The sequence below is a fragment of the Anabrus simplex genome, chromosome 6, assembly GCF_040414725.1.
Source record: "Anabrus simplex isolate iqAnaSimp1 chromosome 6, ASM4041472v1, whole genome shotgun sequence".
In the NCBI taxonomy this organism is placed as follows: Eukaryota; Metazoa; Arthropoda; class Insecta; order Orthoptera; family Tettigoniidae; genus Anabrus; species Anabrus simplex.
Window position 1 is genome coordinate 290,234,713 of NC_090270.1, and position 21,136 is coordinate 290,255,848.

General features: G+C 40.7%; 1 protein-coding gene across 1 annotated transcript in view; it reads left to right on the plus strand.

Annotated features, from left to right (window-relative positions):
• Positions 1-21,136, plus strand: part of LOC136875987 (solute carrier family 7 member 14) — a 446,413-nt gene that overhangs the window by 372,729 nt on the left and 52,548 nt on the right. The gene's annotated exons all lie outside the window — the stretch shown is intronic.

Genomic DNA, 21,136 nt, shown 5'->3' on the forward strand with positions numbered 1-21,136 from the left:
CATCAATACCGGGCCAGTAGCAGTGTTGACGAGCGAGTTGCTTTGTTCTGGATATACCCCAATGGCTTTGGTGTAATAATTCGAGAACTTGTTTCTGTAGGCTAAGTGGGATAACCACTCGGAAGATGGTGCCTGCTTCTAGTAGTACAACTCCGGCACGAGTCGTGAGACGATGCTGCATACGATGATAAGGTGCCAGGTGGGCAGGAAGTGTGCTCTGAAGAGGCCAACCGTTGCGGATGTAAGTACGTACAGTAGCAAGTGTACTGTCCTTATCCGTAGCTTTAGCTATGCAGGTAGCATCAATAGGAAAACTGGATACAGTATCTTCAAGTTCTATGTCCAACTGAAGACATTCAGATTCTTGAGAATCGAAGGCAGTATCAGGACCAACGGGTAAGCGGGAGAGGGCATCAGCATTACAATGCTGGGATGTGGCTCGATATACAATTTGATAGGAATAATCAGAAAGGAACATGGACCATCTTTGAAGCTTTCTGAGGGAATTATCTGGGACCTTATTACCAGGATGGAATAAGTGTACGAGAGGCTTATGATCGGTAATGATCAGGAAATGGTTGCCATAAAGATATTCATTGAAACGGCGAATACCAAAGATGATGGCTAAAGCTTCTTTTTCTATCTGTGAGTATCGACGTTGATGGTCATTAAGTGTTTTCGAAGCGAAGGCGATGGGGCGTTCTTGTCCATGACGATCCTTCTGGGAGAGAACTGCACCGACACCGTAGTCTGAAGCGTCAGTAGCTAGCGTGATGATCTTGTCGGGCTGAAAATGAGTGAGTGGTATAGCTTGAATTAAGGCGTTGTTGATTGTTTTCCATGCCTGTTGGCATTGCGGAGTCCACTGAAACTTAACACCTTTTTTACGTAGAGCGTTTAATGGAGCTGCCACTGTAGCGAAGCGTGGAATGAACTTATTATAATAGTTCGCTTTGCCTATGAAGGACTGAAGCTGCTTGAGGTTCTGAGGTGCTGGCATGTTTACTATCGCGGAGACATTCTGTATACTAGGACGAATTCCATTCTTATCAAGTATATGTCCGAGGTAGTGAACTTGAGGCTGAAAGAAGGTACATTTAGCGAGATTCGCTCGTAGGCCATTGTCTTTCAATTTCTGGAGAAGAAGGCGGAGATTGGTGAGATGTTCCTGATGATCTTTTCCAGTAACAATAATATCATCCAGGTAGTTAGCACAACCGGGAATTGAGGCGGTGAGTTGAGCCAAATAGCGCTGAAAAATAGCCGCTGAGGATGAAACACCGAAGGGGAGCCGCTGGAGCTGTAGCAGTCCTAGAGGAGTGTTGAGTGTGAGAAATTTCTTAGATTCTTCGTCTAAAAGTAGCTGGAGATATGCTTCTTTAAGATCAACTCGAGAGAAGAATTGTCCACCAGAGAGACGACGGAATAAGTCTTCTGGACGTGGAATAGGAAAGATATCGGTTTCGAGTTGTGCGTTGACTGTAGATCGAAAATCGCCACAAAGTCGAACATTACCATCCGGTTTCTTGATTACCACGAGTGGAGTAGCCCATTGACTAGAAGTAACTGGTACTACAATTCCAGTTTGTATCCATCTTTCTAATTCTTTCGTGACCTGGTCTTGAAGTGCTAGGGGTACTGGACGTGATTTGAGGAAGCGAGGCTTAGCTCCGGATTTCAGCTGTATGTGAGCTGTATAGTCTTTTGCTGTTCCGAGCTGAGAGTCGAAGACTTCAGGAAACTGCGCTAGGAGAGCGGTAACGTCAGAAGTAGGATGCAATGTAGATACGACGTTAATGTTGTCATGTATCTGGAAACCAAATAAGTTAAATAGATCCATGCCCATAATGTTTGATGCAGTGTAGTTGTTAACTACGAGAAGAGGAATGGCCTTCTGAATTCCTTTATAACTAGCCTGAAGCTTAATTTGACCTTTGATGTCAATTTTCTTCTTGTTAAATGTCACTAGCTGGATGTCAGCTGGAGAGCATGAAGGTGAAGCTAAGTCGTGGTAGGTAGTCAGATTAATAATAGAGACAGGTGATCCAGTGTCTAATTGAAAATCGACAGATCGATCAGAGAATGAGAGAGGAATGATGATTTTGTGAGAATCCTTTGTGGGAAGAATAAGATTGATCTGATCAACTTCCATGTCTTGGCGGGGCTGTATATGCTTCCGGCGCGCTGCAGTAGTCTTAGCAGGGCGGGGCGAACTTTGACAGACAGTCTGAATGTGTCCAAGTTTATTACATCGTTGACAAGTAGCTTTGAAAAAACGACAGTCACGACGTTCATGATGCTTGAAACAACCTCGGCAGGAAGGCAGGAGTTTCGAGGTGCTGTTAGAATTGGGCTTCCGGGTAGCATGACGAGAGGGAACCTGGCGAGAATGCTTGGTGGAGAGCGCCTTATCCGTACGGTTCACTGTAGCAGAGGACGTGCGGGTCTGAGGCGAGACTTGTGCAACTTCGTGTGGAGAAGCTATGGCTGCGGCAGTCTTGGTAGTAAGCTCATAAACTGTAGCAATACGCTGGACGTCTTCTAAAGAAGGGTTACTCTGCTTGACAGCGTCAAAGCGTATTTTGTCTTCAGGAGTATGTAAAATTATCATGTCCCGAATGAGAGAATCAGCGTAGGATGAACCACAACCGTCCTTGGAGCAGAGGAACTGGCAGGGTTTAGCTAGACCACGCAATTCAGTTATCCATTCAGTATGTGTCTGATGGGGTTGCTTTCTGCTCTGAAAAAATTTATAGCGAGCAGCCACTATGTGAGGAGCTTTGGCATAGTGTTCCGTGAGACGGGCTAAGAGCTGCGTGAAGGGTACCTCAGATAAGTGTTCTTCTGGACTTAATTTACGTAGTAATTCACACGTAGCATTGCCAACCGAACTAAGAAATAGTGCGCGGCGGCGTTGATCATCTGTGACAGAATGGCAGATGAAATGCTGTTGCAAGCGGGCTAAATAAACTGACCATTCTTCTTTAGCCGGATCAAAAGCAGAGAACGGAGGAATAGCTGATGGCTGTGTAGAGACAGAAATAGCTTGAATAGCCTGAAGTAATGCTGCCTGTTGTTGTTGCATAAACTGTTGTTGTTGTTGCTGTAAGGCTTGGAAGACCGTAGCGAGTTGTTCCGCAGTAGCCATTGCGAGATGCGTGCAAGAAAGAGGAAGGTAAGCTGTGTGTCAGAACTGATTGGAGTGTCGTGGTTGTTGAGCACTTCGCCGTAGAGTTGACAACTGGGCCTGTGGAATTGTAGTGTTGGTTGCGTGTTTACCTCGTCACTATAGAGTTGGCAATTGGGGCCGATGAATTGTAGGTTGCTGCTTTTTTACCTCGTCGCCATAGAGTTGGCGACTGGGGCCGAAGAATTGTAGTGTCGCTTTTTTACCTCGTCGCCATAGAGTTGTGTTGTAACCAAGGTTGAAGTTTACAGAACACAACTTTTATTGCTTCACTTTATGATATTTACACAAATAACTGAAATTTATTTTGAAGCAAAAAGGAATATTGAATCTTGAGAAAAGTCTGTCTTTATACAATATGTACAGGTTTGCAGTCTTTATACACACTTCTATCTTGAAAAGATAGTCTTTGTGAATTGACACTTTGATAGTCGAGAACTATCTGGCACACTAACATAAATGTTCATGAGAGTCCTTGTTTGTTGAAGTGCCTGAATTCCTAAAAAGCAAGTTCAATTGATTGAAGAAATTCCACCTAGCGAAACTAAGGGAGCTTGCATAACTTAGGGAATGAAAATGGCTTGTAAAAGAATTACGGAACATAGGCAGCGGAAACAGGTAAGGGAGCGGTGACCAGAGGTGAAACCTCGTACTGCCAGAAATTCAGTCCACCTGGTCGAAGCACATTTTCAAGAGGAGTAGCCTCCGTGCTCGACGTAGGGTGTATTCTGGAGCTGGACACCGGGGCAAGTGGGCCATTGAGCAGGAAGGGAGCTCCTATTTATACTACACTCGATGGTCAGGCACGCGCACTGAGGGCTGCGCGTCGAAGCTAGCAGAATGATACACAGGCGCGCGTGCAGCTGGCTGGCTGAGCGAGAAGAGAGCGCCGGACATACAACATGAACCAAACAGGATATTTTGTTCTTTCTGAACGTTTTATCAGGTTCCTAATCTCTCCTACTCTTCGCAGCACTTCATCGTTCCTCACTTTATCTGTCACCTTCACTATTTCCACTCTTACCTACAACCATACTTCAAAACTTTTCCGATTCTTTGTATCTGTCTTTCTTAATGTCTATGTTTCAGCTCCGTATGACACCACACTCCACAGAAAACACTTCCTGAACCTATTTATCAAATGAATAGGGATTCCTTTAGATGTCAAAAGCTCTCTTACCTTTTACGAAGCTTCCTTTCCCATAGATATTCTGCTTCTTACATCTTCTGTGCACTTTCCATTCCATATTAACAAACTCCCCAAAGATCTGAATGACGTTGAATAAGAAATCAAATAGAAGATAAAAAATTTACTTGTTCTAGTTTCTTTCCCTCTAGTGTTAGCCTATATTAACAGCATTTTTCTCCTTTCCTATTCTCATCACCGTAGTCTTGTCAATGTTGACCTCCATTCCGAACTCTTTACCCACTGTTCCAAAGCGAAATCTGATATCGTATTTAGTTTGTAACTCCACCGAGGAGGAAATTTCTTTGTCGATAGATATCCTTTTAAACCAAAATAATATATAAACTTCCTTTTGTAATGTGTAATCATATATGAACAAAGGTTTATTTTCAGAAAACCCTTCTAATAATCCTATCGAGAGTTTAGTTCAGTGAAATCAACTCGCCCTATTGTCAGAATATGAACATCACTTTGCGAATATAAAGTGATTTGTTCGCCGAAGATAAGTTTGAAATTCAGGCTCAAAGTGTAACGGATCACTGGTTATCATCACATAGATAAATGTCAAAGAACAGATTTCCACTCCATTTCATCTACACAGCATTTCAACACAACAGAACACGATTCATTTATGATGAAGCCTTTCCAGTGGAAACAATGTGACTTGTAAACTAATATGCATTCAAAGTACTACCTCAAGAATATAATTTGCGCTTTATGAAGTGCAAGCTATTAATCTGAATGATAATTGATATTCTGCGCAATGTTCGATGTTATTATTCTTCTTTACTGAAATACAATTGAGAAAATGTCAATGTCCATCCTTCCTGTAATATAACAGCGTGGAATCTTCAATTGATACGGAATTCAGATATTTGTGAAATTTTAAATGCATTGCGATAGTTTCTGTATTATATAGTAATTCAAACGATTTATGTTCCGTGAGACACTCAACAGAGATAGGCACTGATATATAAAGCTATAGTGCATGTTTAGACAGGATAGTATTTTTTATTCAAAGTAGCTTCAAAACTCAGAGTAACAAGAGCTCACACGTAGAAACATTGCTTTACAGGCAGATATAAAGATACACAGTACTAGGACACTGTCTGACTTCATAGGAGATTGGTCAGCGTAGTCGCATTCGGTTCAGATAGCTCCGGGTTCGATTCCCGTTCGGTAGGCGATTTAATTGCAGATGGTTAATTTCCCCTGTTCCGGGGACTGGGAGCTTGTACTCTTCCCAATATTTCTGCAATTCACACACCATACAAAACATTATCCTGCACTACAATAACACACAGTTATCACACACGGCAGATGTCACCCACCCAATGTCGGCAGCCCTGAATGTGGTTTTCCGTGGTTTACCATTTCCATACCAAGCAAATGCTGTAACTGTACCTTAATTAAGAAAACGGCTGCTTCCTTCCCACTCCTAGCCCTTTCCTACCCCAACGTCGTCATAAGACCTCTCTGTGTCTGTGCGACTTAAAGCAACTTGTTAAAAAAGTTCCTCAATGCGAGCTCCTGTTACCTTATTTTTTGAAGCGCGTTTTTAATTATCGGGGACTTACTGCACAGCAGTGGTTCTCAACGTGTGTGCCGTGGCACACAGCTGTGGCCCAAGATTCGTGTAATGATAATGATAATGATAATTAAGATAATCTCAAAGAATATTTGTGTTGTCAAATCAACAAGTGGAAAAAAATCAACATGTTAAACATATTTATTTATTAGGTATTTGTTGTTTTTCACCTTACAGTTAAAGGTGTGAGTTATTATAGAGCTAGGAATTTTAGGTGCTTCCTCTTACTAATTTTTTACTATTAAAATATTCAAATAGACTTCTTTTACAAGTGCACCTTTCCTCAGTGCAGCACCTTTTTGCAGCTCTAATCTATGTCAGTACTTTTTAGCACTTAATCCTTCCCTCCCCATCTCGTCCTCTTTGCTAATTTGCTACATTTTATTCCCATAAAAATTAAAGAAAGGAAAGTTTGCGGCTCAATCCACTTCTCTCCCGATGACTTGTATTTTTTATAGAGGGAAAGTTCTCCTGCCTTCTAGATCTTTGGTTAGAGTTTTCGGCCGTTATGGTGGTATCACATTACTTTTGCTGAGCTACTCGTACATGTACCATTTTAACCACACACCAGCCCTCCTGTCATTCTTAAATTTCTGGCAGTACCGGGAATCGAACCCGGGCCCCCGAAGACGGCAGCTAATAGTCACCGGGCGAGATGGTCGTGCGGTTAGGGGCGCCCAGCTGTGAGCTTGGATCCGGGAGATAGTGGGTTCGAATCCCACTGTCGGCAGCCCTGAAGATGGTTTTCCGTGGTTTCCTATTTTCACACCTTAACTAAGGCCACGGCCGCTTCCTTCCAATTCCCAAGTCTTTCCTATCCCATCGTCACCATAAGATCTATCTGTGTCGGTGCGACGTAAATCAAATAGGAAAAAAAAAAGCTAATAGTGGGAACAGTTACGCTACGGATGTGGACGTCATATTAGGTGAAAGCATTAAGACGAATTGCGACTCGATGAAATCCCATTAGGCAAAATGTTCTCAAATAAATTTGTGCTTAATCGCACTAAAATTTGCAGAAAGCTTTTCAACAGAAAGAAAAGAAGGAAGATGAAGTCAAATTGATCAATTATTACAATAGAATCAATTAGCACAACTGACAACTGGAAAGGGGAACGAATTTAAACTTTTGTAAACTTTCAGTCTTGAGTACACTTGGGCTAGTGAGTGGTGTATTTTCCATCCTCCTTTGTTGCCATTATTCAGCATGCAGAGAAATAAAACGAACGCTGGAAAAATTCATGATGATGTTAAACAGTTTAGTGTAGATTATATTCCAAGTGGTGGGCCGATTCTGCGGTGCAATATTTGTGATATTTCAATAACAATAAGATGAAAATCTCCAACAAAATCGTTCCTAGTGGCATATAAACGTGAATAATACGGAACTTTTATATAGCGAATGTCAACTGCGATATCAGAGTATTGGGGAAGCACGGACCGTTCAAGTTCAAGAAACAAAAATGGGTTTATTACTAATATTATAAAGTTATTTATGGCGTGTGGTATTCCACTTTCGAAGCTTAACAATCCTATTATGAAATCGTACTTGCAGAATTGTACTAGAATGTCTGTTCTATATGAGAGTACCTTATGAAGATGATATCTTCAGCCTTTGTACGAAGAAAAATGAAAGTGTGTCAGGTGAGTAGTAACTGATAATACAGTGTATTATTTCTTAGATGAAACCACTGCTAGGAAGAATATATATATTTTAAATATTTTAGTAACACCGCTAAGAGCCTCCGTGGCTCAAGCGGCAGCGCGGCGGACTCTCACCGCTGGGTTCCGTGGTTCAAATCCCGGTCACGCCATGTGAGATTTGTGCTGGATATAGCGGAGGTGGGGTTTTCTCCTGGTACTCCGATTTTCCCTGTCATATTCCATTCCAGCAACAATCTCTCATCTGTTATTCATTAATCATTGCCCCAGAGGAGTGCGACAGACTTCGCCAGCCGGCACAATTCCTATCCGCTCCGCTAGATGGGCTTTTTCAGTAACACCGCTAAAAGGACAACAAGTTGAAACCATACTAATAAATTCCTTTCTAAACAAAACAGACAATGACAGTGTGATAAAAATATTTAAAAAATTCATGCATTCTACTCTGCCCTGAAAAAATTGATGGTTATTGAGTGTAGCTAGTGATTTTGGACCCAGCGTCTTACATGCTAGTGTATATTGCCATCCTAAAACTCGTGATCTGGATTCCATATAAATTGCAAGGAGTTTATGAGGCACTAAAATATAAATGTTAATTATAATATTGGGCAAACGCAACGTTTAATGATTTTGCCTCAAAACCACAAATAACAAGTCCGTGGTTGGTTAACGTGAAGGAAGATCTCGAAGAAATGGTGACGCGCACAGACGGAATTTTTCAGAACAAGTATAGGCTAGTGACTTTTGAGATTTTCTGGAATGTTAAGTTGACAACTGGTCTAAAGAGGGCGGATGAAGGCCTGCTCGATACAATGAGCTAATGAAAACCTACTGGTTCAATCGAAAATTGAGTAAACGCCAGAAAGTTATCGCGTTCCCTAGTTGGCCGATTAGCGAATAATAAATAATATTTGTTTTACGTCCAAATAGCTACATTTGAGTTGTTTTCGGAGACACTAAGGTGCCGAAATGTTGTCCCACAGTAACTCCTTTACATGCCAGCAAATCCACCGACACAAGGGTGACGTATTTGAACAGCTTCAAATTCCACTGGACTGAGCGAGGATCGAACCTGCCGAGTTGCGGGTCAGAAGGCACCCGAGCTACTCAGTCCGGCATATGAAAATTAATTTATGCCTTTCATTAAGGAAATTCTGAAAAAGTCTCCTGCTACAATAATGTTAAAATTACGAGACTTCCTCGTTCACATTCCTCAGTTCTCACTACCCACTGAGTATTTATCCTTAACTATGTGGTTTATTAGATGCTTCACCGAATGATTCTGCAGCTGTGAGAAAGGACGAAGAACTAGCAACTAAACAGGAATTGCAAGATGAACATTTTTACTGTGCATGGTCAATCTTTCCTGACGATGCGCAATGGGCTGTTCTGATGGATGGGAAGGAAGCACTTGAGAGTATTGAAAAGTAGAAGCTGGAGCAGAGCAATTCCTGTCGTTGAGGAAAAATGACCAAGTAACGTACATTATCATTGACTCTGTCCGCCTCTGTGGTGTAGTGGTTACCGTGATCAGCTGCCAACTCCATAGGCCCGGTTTCGATTCCCGGCTCTGCCACAAAATTTGAAAAGTGGTACTAGGGCTGGAACGGGGCCCACTCACCCTCGGGAATTCAACTGAGTATAGGAGAGCTCGATTCCAACCTCAGCCAGCCTCTATATGGCTTTCCGTGGTTTTCCATTTCTCCTCCAGGCAAATGCCGGTATGGTACCTAACTTAAGACCGCGGCGGCTTCCTTTCTTTTTCCTCCCTATCCCTTCCAATAATACCATCCCCCACAAGGCACCTGTTCAGAATAGCAGGTACGGCCGTCTGGGCGAGGTACTAGTCCCCCTCCCCACTTATATCCCCTGACCGTGTCACGCTCCAGGACACTACCCTCAGACGTACTCAGCTTCAGGGAGATTTAGATTTAGCACCTGTGTAAAGCATTCGTTCCTAAATGGTGGCAATTACATCTAAATTTAGCCTTCTCTGTCACAATGAGTAAGACACCAGCATAAATGTTAAAGTTGGGATATATCTCCCCACTCCAGTGCCCTGGACAGTTGTATGTTGCTTTCTCATGAGTACGCAGATCCATAAGGTATATTAATAGTCCATTTAGTATTTCCAATTACCGAGGTCGATAGCTGCAGTCGCTTAAGAGCGGCCAGTATCCAGTATTCGGGAGATAGTAGGTTCGAACCCCACTGTCGGCAGCCCTGAAAATGGTTTTCCGTGGTTTCCCATTTTCATACCAGGCAAATGCTGGGGCTGTACCTTAATTAAGGCCACGGCCGCTTCCTTCCCATTCCTAGCCCTTACCTGTCCCATCGTCGCCATAAGACCTATCTGTGTCGGTGCGACGTAAAGCGACTAGCAAAAAAGTAGTATTTCCAATTACTTTATAGATACTAATTTCGACTTTCGGGGACAGGCTTACGTACTAGTTCCTTATAAATTACTAGTGCTTTATAAATGCACGATGTAATTATATATTTATTCATCAATAACACTTTTATTTCTGTATATTTTATATCTTGTGTGCTCCTAATCTAATTTTTGTAGACCTGTTTTTATCTGTAAGAAAGTATTCTGCACTCATCTTCGGGGCCGTGTCCCAAAGTTTGAGGAAACCTACCATATATATTAAATAAATAAATAAATAAATAATTGGAATCTAAGTGTATTTGAAGCATTGAAGTGTGTGTTGTTGTAATTTCTTGTTATCATCCCCTCCTCCCATTGTCAACCAATGCATGGCGTTCAGAGCTGTACTACGTCGTGTTATTCTATTTAACGTGAGGTACATTACAATATCGTGTTCATATAACCAGTACTCTGGAAGCTAATATGTACAGTATGATGCTGAAACCACAGCGCATCGGATGTTGTATTATTTGGGCTACTGCCAAGTGGAGATTTCTACTCTGTTATTGGCGCCCTAGTCTCAGATAATTCATACAAATGTGTTAACAAGTTGCTCGAACTGAGAGAGAATTACAATTTCTGAACTGAGGAAGGAAATGTAACAAGTTTTGTTGACTTGAGAGTTTGTTAGCCTCTCACTCATACGCTGCTCACGTCACTTCGGGGTTCACTTCTGAAATACCACTTAACACGCTCAGAGTATGGGATAAATTACATCAGGACCGAAAATGTTGGAAAATATTTTCACACGTACAGTTCTGTTATTCACTCCAGTTATAACAGTAAAGCAGGTTGATCTGGCGGGATTATATTCATATGTTTGTTCTGCATATTGATCGCTCACTGATAGGCATAAATTAATACATTCAATGAGACTGAAATAACCTCACTTACATTACAAATTCTATAGTGAAAAGTAATTTCAGTATTAGCTCCAAGCCTAACCACTCACCGTCAGTAAGTTCTATTACCTTCTAGCTCAACCTGTTAATAACTGTAATTTCCATTACCTCGTAAACTTGCCTACTGTGAAGAGTACTTTTCATTAGCTCGTAACGTAATTTGTTGCGATCCGTATATCCGTTAGTTTCTAAGCTAATGTATTAATGTTAGTATTATCCGGTAGCTCCTTATCTAATATTTGTCTGTCTATCTTTCTTTCTTAATCTATTTACCCTCAAGGGTTGGTTTTTCCCTCGGACCAAGCGAGAGATCCCACCTCTACCACCTCAATGGCAGTGTTCTAGAGATTGAGACTTAGGGTCGGGGATACAACTGGGAGGAGGTCCAGTACCTCACCCAGGTGGCCTCACTGGCTATGCCGAACAGGGGCCTTGTGGGAGGATTGGAAAATTGGATGGAGTAGACAAGGAAGAGGAAAGGAAGCGGCCATGGCCTTAAGTTAGGTATTATCCCGGCATTTGCCTGGAGGTTAAGTGGGAAACCACAGAAAACCACTTACAGGATGGCTGAGGTGAGAATCGAACCCACCTCTACTCAACTGACCTCCCGAGGCTAAGTGTACCCCGTTTCAGCTCTCGTACCACTTTTCAAATTTCGTGGCAAAGCCGGGAATCTAACTCGGCCTCCGAGGGCGGCAGCTAATCACCCTAACCACTACACCACAGGTAGGTAGGTAAGGGTTATTCTGCCCGAAGGCAGGTCCGAACCTCCGCAGAGGTGTCCCTGAGCCGGGGTTTACGTGCGGTAGGGTGGCCAGTTCCTTTCCGCTCCTCCATACCCTTACCCCCCGCCAACTCCTGACCACGCCCAATGTTGCTTAACTTCGGAGATCTCACGGGATCCGGTGTTTCAACACAGCTACGGCCGTTGGCACTACACCACAGAGGCGGACTAATCTAATATTGTAGGTCAGCAATTTCAATCATCATCCAGCCTAATCGGTTAGTAACTGTATCCTAAGCCCGTTCGCAAGTAATCTATTCTGTTACGATCTGTGCTTTCTGTTATCTCCTAATCTAAATTTTCTGTCACTGTTTTCCATTAGCTCCTAACGTTATCTGTTACGGTCAGCTAATTTCCATTAATTCCTAGTTTAGTGCGCTATGATCTGTATTTTCCGTCAGCTCCTAACCTAATCTGTTACGACCAGTGTTTCGCGTTAACTCCTAACCTAACGGGTCATGAACAGTATTTCCCGATAGCTCCTAACCTAATCTGACACGAACATTCTTTTCGGTAATTCATAACCTAATGGGTTATGGTCTGTATTCTCCGATAGCTCCTAACATAATCTGTTAAGATCAGTATTTTCCGATAGCTCTTAACCTAATCTGTCACGATAAGTATTTTCCAATAGCTCCTAACGTAATGAGTTATGATCAGTATTTTCCGATAGCTCCTAACCTAATCTGTTACGATTATTTTCCGATAGCTCCTAACCTATTCTGTTACGAAAAGTATATTCCGATAGCTCGTAACCAAATCTGTCATGATCAGTATTTTCCGATAGCTCTTAACCTAATCTGTTACGATTAGTATTTTCCGATTTTAGCTGTCAACCCAGTACCTTCTTCTCAAGTGGTATAATGTAAAAAAATTATCATATCAAATTAAGGATTCGCAAGCTTATTCAGACCAAGGGAGTCTCTAGAGAGTTTTAGGAGGAATTGTTTCCAATTCAATCTGGTATTAAATCATGCATACATAAACATTCAGTGTGAAGGGAGTTGTCAGGAGAAGGGACGGGACATTAGTGTTTCAGAACGCTTCATTGTTAATGACTACGGGGGTAAACGCACGATTCTACATATGGTCACCTCAGCCAGAAAATCATCTGTCAGTGGGTTCTCAACGTTGAGGACGAGTATGGGTTCCGTTTATAGGACCCTCATCAGGATTCCGTCACTCCCGAGTTTTAGCATTCACCCCATATTCATTTCTGTTCCCAGTGGCAGTAGGAATATCCCTGTATTGGAAGACTCAAATCCGAAGACCCCCTATAGCAACAGCCAACCAGTTAGAACAATAAAACTTCAACATTATATGAAAGTGGATTAAAAACGGAAGGAAACAACCCTATTTCTTCGCGACTTCCTGGATACGAAGAGAAAGGCCCCTAGATATTAGCTTCCTACAGGAATTTGGGTAACTCTAAACTGAGTGAGGACAAACCATGGGATATATGGCTACCTCCTACATAAGTGGAGCGTAATGCATTCGCCGGCATGCGATTTTATTGCGGCTCGGCAGACTGTCCCGTACATAGTGATTGAATGACCTCAATGTTTATGTCGTGGAGATATAAGAGACATTTTGTCGGCTGTATCATCCGCACTACAGTGAATTGAGCAATCCACATCTAAATTCTGACAGTTTGTTTTAATGTTGAAGACATTTCTTAACAGTCAAAGTAGGAACAAAAGAAGTGAAATTAAGCAATTTCCTCAATTGTGTCCTAGGTTGAAGGGCTAAAGGGCCTGGAGAGGTTTCAAATTACGAGTATTGGATACCTCTATTAAACAAAAAAAAATCGAAAATCATTTCCAGCCTAAGAACATTTCCGGGAAAACAGCCCAAAGTGGCTTGTATCTCTACTCGTTTTCTTTCTATTCGAATCCTATCCAAATAAATGTATTTACAATATTATTTCTGTAATGTGTTCCTTGGTTCAATACCCTCAGGCAGTTTTTAATTTTTTGAAAAATATCTACACCGAAGAGTTATAAGGGTTTAAGTGAAACTCTGCCTTAACTCACATTAGCGCTCGTAGTGGTAGAAAAGGGCAAACTGCTATTCTAATTGACTGGATGACGATGATTAAGAACAATATTGTAATTCTTAGTAAAAAAATAACCTCATAATCTACATACAGATATAAAATAACTTGTCCTGACTGACTGACTGACTGACTGACTGACTGATTCATCATCGCCGAGCCAAAACTACTGGACATAGAGAAATGAAATTTTGAGAATACATTCATATTAAGATGCAGGTGCTCGCTAAGGAATGATTTTTGGATATTTCGTCGCTAAGGGGTGAAAATTGGGGTGAAATTTTAAAACGAGGATATCTATATCTAAAAGCTAAAAAGTTTACAGACGTAAAAATTGGTATTTGGAATCTCCATTCAAAATAAGGAGACACGTATTTTTAGTTTCCGGAAAATCCCATTAAGGGGTGTGGATAACGGGGGAAATTGGTTGAACACCTTTTATCAGGAGACTTATATCTCAAAAACTGAAGATGTTACAGATATGAAAATTGAAATTTCGATTCTTCTTTGAAAATAAAGAAACACGTATCTTTGTATTTTTGGATTATCCGATGAATAGGGGGTGAATAGGAGTGACAAGACTATATCTGCAAATTATCTCAGACACGTACCATATTACAGATTTGAAAACTGGTATTTGGAATTCCGAGTAAAAGTAAAGAAATGTAAATACTTTTTTTCGGAAAATCCACTTAAGGAGAACTGAAAAAAGGTGTGAATGCTTAAAAATAGCGTATCTACAGTATATCTTAATAACTAAAGATGTTTCAGATGTGAAAGTATTTGGAATCTCCTTAGAAAATAAGGGAACACGTATTCTTTGGTTTTCGGGAAAACCCTTAACAGGGGGGTGAAAGGTTTGAAAAATTAGTTGAATTATTTGTATGAGAATGTATATACCAAAAATCAAAAGATATTACAAACGTGAAAACTGGTATTTGGAATCTCCCTTAAAAATAAAGAATCACTCATTTGGCGGGGGAACCTACTTGATGGGGGGTGTATGAAAACGGAGATGAATTCCATTTACGAGGATACATATATCTCAAAAACTGAAGATGTTACATTCATGATAACTGGTATTTGGAAGCTCTTTTAAAGAAACGGATACTGTTTGTTTTTTGGAAAATTCACTTCAGTGGGGAGTGTGAAAGGAAGTAAAAAATTTAATTCTTTTCCTGGAGAAAATTATATCTCAGAACTGAAGGTTACAGACGTGAAAATATGTATTAGAAACTTTTTTAAAATAAAGAAACATAATTTTTTTGGGTGGGGGGAAACCAAGTTAACGGGCGGCGGTGGAGTGAAAAAGGAGTTGGATCCTTTTCATGAGGATACTTATATCCCAAAATCTGAAGACGTTACAGACATGAAAATTTGTATTTGGAATTTTCTTTCAATTTAAAGAGACACGTAAACTTTTGTCTTTGGAAAATCCACTTAAGGGAGGTGAATTAATTGAAAAATTAGTTCAATACTTTGTATGAGGATACTTATACCTCAAAAACTAAAGATGTTACAGACGTGAAAATTAGTATTTGGAATCATCTTTAAAAATAAAGAAACACGCATTTTATTTGGGGGGGGGGTGGAATCAACTTGGTTGCAGGGGCGGAGTTTAAATCCTTTTTATGAAGATAAATATATCTCAAAACTGAAGATGTTACAGTCGTGATAATTGGTATTTGGAAATTCTTTTTATAAATAAAGAAACTTTTTTCTTGTTTTCAGAAAATGTACCCAAGGAGGAAGGTGAAAGGAAGTGAAAAAGTTTAATTCTTTTCATGGAGAAACTTATATCTCAAAATCTTAAGGTTACACACGTGAGAATTTGTATTTGGAATAACCTTAAAAAAAGGAACACGCGTTTGTGGAGGGTGGGAATCAACGGGCTGGGGTGAAAAAGGAGTTGGGTTCTTTCTATGAGGATACTTATATATAAGAACTGAAGATGTCGGAGGCATGAACATTTGTATTTGGAATCTTCTTTCAAAGTAAATAAACACGTGTCCTTTTGTCATCGGAAATCTACTGAAGGGGGGTGAATGAATTGAAAAATTAGTTGAATTATTTGTATGAGGATACTTATATCTCAAAAGCTAAAGATATTAAAGACATGAAAATTGGTATTTGGAATTTCCTTTAAAAATAAGGAAACACGCTGTTTTGGGGAGGGGGTAATCAATTTAACGGGTAGGAAATTGGGGAGTGAAAAAGGAGTTGAATTACTTTTATGATGATACTTATATCTCAAAATCTGAAGATGTTACAGATGTGAAAATTTGTATTTGGAATTTACTTCAAAAATAAACACGCATTGTTTATCCGGAAAATCGACGTAAGGGGTGTGGGGTTGAAAATAAGTAAATAAGGAGTTGAAATATGTTTATGAGGATACTTTTTCTCAAAAACTGAAGGTGTTACAGACGTACAGGCATGAAAACTGGTATTTGGAATCTCCTTTAAAAATAATGAAACACGTATTTTTTCGGAAAATCCAGTGAAGGGGATGAACATAATTGGAAAAGCGGGAGAATTTTTAAAATGATTACCGGTTTATCTACATTATATGTCAAAAACTTTACATGTTAGGGACAATGAACTTGGTATTTGCAAAGTCCTTTAAAAATATAGGAACCTGTGCGTTTTCGTTTTCGGAGAACGCACTTAACGGGGGGTGAAAGGAAGTGGAAATAGGTTGAAAATTTTTGTATGCTGATACTTATATCTTAGAATCTGAAGATGTTACAGACGTGAAAATTGGTATTTGGAATCTCCTTTAAAAATAAACAAACACGTTTTTTTTTTTTGGGAAAATGCACCTAGATGGGGGTTGGGATGGGGGAAGGACTGATCAAGCGGTTGAATTCCTTTTATGGGGATACTTATGTATATCTCAAAAATTGAAAATGTTGCAGATGTGGGAATAGGTATTTGGAATCTCATTTGAATGTAAAGAACAGGTATTTACTTTTTCGACTTGAGAGTAGACTGTTTCTCACATGTACAGTTGTATGTCGCATGGTCGTCTTAGCCCCAAAACGTAATACCACAAACACGGTTTGCAAAGAATTTCTGGGGTAAATAAAACTCAGTTTTTGGGTGAGTTTTTATACTTTAAGAATTTGCAGATATTGTCTTAGTACAAAGCCAAGTGTACCGGTTGGTACACCTATACGCCGCACATTTGAATTTTCCGCCTTAAAGTACTCCTCTAGAGCTGAAACTCTGAACCTTAAAACTGAATTAATTCAACCGTTTATCTGAAGATGTCACTGTGTTAATTGTTTTTGTTTACTAATTATTAAGAAGTGTGGACATTCTCTCACAGATGTCTCTACCAAAAACTATGATCATGCACCCTGGTGCGAAGTGATGGAACCTTCCTTGAAGATATTTTATACTCATAAGTTTTCCTATAACTAAATTTCGTTCTTTCATTTGTAGGTTGGCAATATAAATCTTTCTTTCCGCCAGTTTTGAACTTAGCCAATCCCGAATTTCTTTAATTAATTTTGGACCAATCGTGTCCTTCTTCTTCACATTTGATGTGTAAACTTTAGTCGACCAATAAACGACTGTGGGTGTGTCTTAATCATTCATAAAAGGTCTCGAATCTTCCCCGAGAGTATAAAAACTGCTGATTTTCCTGGCTCTCCGCCACTCGTACAACATCGAGCTTAGTGTATAGCAGGAGGCGGGAAGCGCCTCTTTCATCCGCCAGCAGTTCTTCAACAAGGTAATGGCCGTTTAACATCTTTTTCCTTGCTAGCTCAGCAGTTTAACCCGCGGGGCAGATCCGAAACCTTTAATATGTAACGTACAACTTAAAACATGTAATTTTTTATCCTTGTAAGACTTCATATATCTTTAAATGTAAATCGGGGATAGAGAGTGCTTTACCCTCTCGAGCTCCCCTTCATTACTGAATTGAGGTGACTATGTTTTCGCAACTTATTTTCGACTTTTCCCTAGTGTGTTAAAAATTTTTCTTATACGAGTCACCTCTATAGTATAGGAATAGCCCCTGTGTATCGTCTTAGCGCCACTTAGGTTTTAAGAAGCTTTCATGTAGGAGTGCAAGTACACGCCTCCATTGATCTGGATATTTTTGGGGGGCCATTTGATTAATCTGTTCCTTTTCAACGAAGGCCCAGTAGATTGGGTACTAGATACCCTTGTTTCCTTGTAGGTGTGCCTTGGGGGCAGATGATAGTAATGCTGGTTGTTGCCTTTGATAGGCTCGGAAAATTGAGAGCGGGTTAACTCTTTCACTTGTGGTAAATGTGCCTCAGAGAGGCTTGAGATTTAAAGGTGGGAGCAAACGCTCCATTGTATTGAGGGAATTTCTGCCCTTTGGTAATATGTTGGTTGTGAGCTGAGAGGTCAGGAATTGTAAAAATTAGGGCTTGTGGCCCAGATTGTTAGAGTCTATCTAAATCTCGGCTTTCTTGGTCTTGTACCTGATTTGACTTGTTTTTATTTGTTAAAACTCCGAAATTTTTAATGTGAAAATTGTTAGGTTTTGGAAATATAACCTTTTTTGAAATTTTAATTCATCTTTCGGCCTTGTAGTTAGACCCATTACAGCCCGCACATTCTTTCAACTCTGCTGATCCACCAAAACACGGTAACACCAAGGAACGATTACATTGATCAAATTACGAAATGCACGCGAGCGAAGCCGCGGGTAATTGCTAGTTTATTATATTTTGTTTACCTAACATTCATAGCTCATATCCCTAAGATGTTTTCAACGTCGAGTTCCTTGCCAGAAGGAATAGAACTGTGGATTTTTATCACCTTGTTGTGTTTTTTACTTTCAATATTTTATTTCATGTGTAATGCCGTGCGCTACATAAATAATCCAATCTGTTGCACTGCTTAAGGCCGATAGCAGTTGAAAGGATGATGAAAATATGTTAATACTTCTAATTCTTTGTAATTTTTTTGTTTACATCCTCCACGAGCGAGAGTAGAATTTTAAAGGTATACTTACTCTGATACTAATTATTAAAAGCACTGGAATGTGATCTTCGTATGAACAGGAAAACTGCCAATGCTGAAGTTCTTACCACTAGAATTATGACGGCTGATAGAGTAGTACCGTTTCCAATAGCTTCTTCTTAGCTCCAATTAACATTTATGTGACATACTACAAGGTGACTTAAGTTTTTCACCATGCATAACTCCTTATCAGTTGAAGATACTGATTTACCACATAGAGTCACGTGAATTAATTGCAATATGTATCCTGTGTTTCAGATGTAACAATACAGAGAATTTAAAATTATATTATATCGTTTGCTGCCGTCGGCAGCCACTTCAGCGATGTAATTACGAGGGTAGATCAGAAAATAAGTTGCACTTCCAGTTATGGCCATTTATTACACCACCTATACAACAGCAACACGACTATAACGACATACACTGTAACGTCACTTTTACACATAGTGTCCAAGAGACTCCAAATATTTCTGCAAACGCACAACCAACTTGCCGATGCCGGATGCATAGAAATTTCCTCCAGCGTTCTGCAACCACTCGGAGACAGCGGCCTTCACCTCCTCATCGGTCTGGAAACGTCGACCACCGAGCTTCGTTTTGAGCTTACCGAACAGATGAAAGTCACATGGCGCTAGGTCGGGACTGTAGGGTGGATGTTGCCAGACCTCCCACTTGAAACGCTGCAGCAGTTCTTTCGTTTGGCGGGCCTTGTGAGGTATTGCGTTATCGTGCAAAAAAATCACACCGGCGTTCAATTTCCCCCGGCAGTGCTCTTTAATCGCTTTACGCAACCGGTGCAACGTTTGACAATACGACGCCGTGTTGATCGTCGTTCCTTTCGGCATGAATTCCACGTGCAGCAAACCCTCCATGTCAAAGAACACTGTCGCCATAAACTTACCGGCAGAAGGTTGAACCTTGGTCTTCTTTCGTTGTGGTCATGAGGGGTGCACCCATTCCATTGGTGTTCGCTTCGTTTCGGGGGTGAAGTGGTGGACCCACGTTTCATCGGCTGTGACGATTAGCCGCAGAAACCTGTTGCCGTCTGCGGCATAGCGTTGCAAAAATGCCAGAGAGGATTGTAAACGTTGTCCCTTGTGTTCATCGGTGAGAAGACGTGGGACCCATCTTTGACACAGCTTACGATATCCAAGTTCCTTGTGAACAATGGCGAACACACTGTCATACGACATGTTTAGCTGCGTCGCTATTTCTCTCAATTTAATGCGCCGGTTCTGTCTAATGATTGCATTCACACTGTTGACCTTTGCACGGGTCCTAGACGTTGCGGGCCTGCCTTCGCGATGGTTGTCCGTGATATCCGTGCGTCCGGCTTCGAATTGCTGACACCACTTTACGATACCTTGCCGGGAAATGGCCCGCTCCCCATACACAGCACTAATTTCACGATGAGTGTACGCGCAATTCTTCTTTTTGGCCCATAGGAATCGGATTGTCGCATGCACCTCATATTTGGAGTGAACGTCCAGTTGACGCGCCATTGCATTTGGCCTCTATTCACACAAAACGAGACGAGACACCACAGCGACCTGCCTAACAGACGTGCGGGCAGTGTTTTTTCCTTTCTCAGCTGTGCCCACGTTTGCGACACGCTGCGCGCTGGTGGGGCGCGTTAGTGCAACTAACCTTTTGATCCACCTACGTATTTTCACAGTCAGTCATGTGGCACTGGGGAAAGGAATATTGAAGTGTGCTGTCTGAGAGAGCCTGTATATGTACAAAGGTTTTTTAATGATTTTAATTCTTTTTTGCTTAACATGATAATATTTTTGGATTTTGCGGTTTCAACGATAATAGAGAAAAAATCTGCACGTTTAGTGGAGGCTTTAATTTAACACACATATGATGATAGTATGATGCAACCTAGAGTGAACCATCTAGTGATGAGGGGAGTACGAATTCGGAAGAAAATTGAAACGAAATAACCACAGTGAAAGCTTGTTTATATTTTCCACTTTTTACTCGTTTTACTTTTCATTTTGACTTCTATTGTATTCTTCTGCCCTTGTATGTCTTTCGTTCCACTTGACTTAATTTACCACATTTCTCTCCCATCGTCTTTGATCAATCTGATGAATTTTCTGACTATTTCGCAATACACAGACATATTAAACTGGAAACATTTTACTTCGAGTTAAGATGGTGTCGTCATCACTTTCCACTCGGAAGGCATAGTGAGACATCTGGTGACGAACGAGATTATCATTTACAATAGACCACGGTCAAGTATTTTATGGTCATTTTAAAGAAGTTTTCGTCGTGGATAGTCTTGTTCTCTCTTCTCAAGACCTGGAGCAAAGTCTCCGCGAAATGTT